The following is a 1,140-nucleotide window of genomic DNA, read 5'->3' as shown; positions in this document are numbered from 1 at the left end:
CTTTGGCTTCTGAACCAGAGGCCTCTTCTCCACGTGATTATCATATTGAGGGCCGGGAGCAGTGGGTGGAACCATGATAGGCCATTTGACTATGACAAGCTCGCCACAACGATTGAACGCGCGTTCCATTGTATGAGGCCTTGGTGGAGGAACGGCGTCTTCGGGCTCCACATTGTCTTCAGCCATGACAGTGTCATTGGCTTCAGTGGTGTTGGTGGTGGCAGCTGAGGGAGTCCTGGACTAAGGGGCCCTCGGGCGTCCCGCCTGTTAGCCATGGGCTGGACTGATGGGCTGTGAAGACATGAAGGCCGAAGACTATACCCGTGTCTGGACTGGATTCTACTTGGCGTGGAAGGCAAGCTTGGCGACCGACTATGAAGATTCCCTTTGATGTAACCGACTCCATGTAACCCTAGATCTCTCCGGTGTCTATATAAACCGGAGAGAGTAGTCCGGATAGAGATACTCATTACCATATTCACATAGGCTAGACTTCTAGGGTTTAGCCATTACGATCTCGTGGTAGATCAACTCTTGTAACACTCATATTCATCAAGATCAATCAAGCAGGAAGTAGGGTATTACCTCCATAGAGAGGGCCCGAACCTGGGTAAACATCGTGTCCCCCGTCTCCTGCTACCATCGATCCTAGACGCACAGCTCGGGACCCCCTACCCGAGATCCGCCGGTTTTGACACCGACATTGATGCTTTCATTGAGAGTTCCACTGTGCCGTCGGCAAAGGGCTCGATGGCCCCTTCGATCGTCAGTAATGACGTGGTCAAGGAGAAACCTTCCTCCCTGGACAGATCTTCGTATTCGGCAGCTTCGCACTGCGGGCCAACTCGCTCGTCCATCAGGAGCAGATCGATAGCTACGCCCCTGGCCATCATGTCAGATTCGGAAGCTTGAACTATGTTGCAGACATCCGTGGAGACTTGATCTTCGACGGACTCGAGACCACGACAACCGCTCCCCGCCGCCCCGAGGAACATGGCTTAAACCTGTCATCGGGCCGCATCCAGGAGATAGCTCCTGTAGCAACTCTGGCCTTAGATCCGGAGCAGATCAAGTCGTCCGAAGATGGGAAGCTCAACCCCATCATGGGGGCCACCGATTCTGCGGCGTTGGAGCTGCACG

This window comes from Triticum aestivum, chromosome 7D (genome assembly GCF_018294505.1).
Source record: "Triticum aestivum cultivar Chinese Spring chromosome 7D, IWGSC CS RefSeq v2.1, whole genome shotgun sequence".
NCBI classification, from domain to species: domain Eukaryota; kingdom Viridiplantae; phylum Streptophyta; class Magnoliopsida; order Poales; family Poaceae; genus Triticum; species Triticum aestivum.
The sequence above is the reverse complement of the archived record's forward strand: the minus strand, read 5'-3'. Positions refer to the sequence as shown.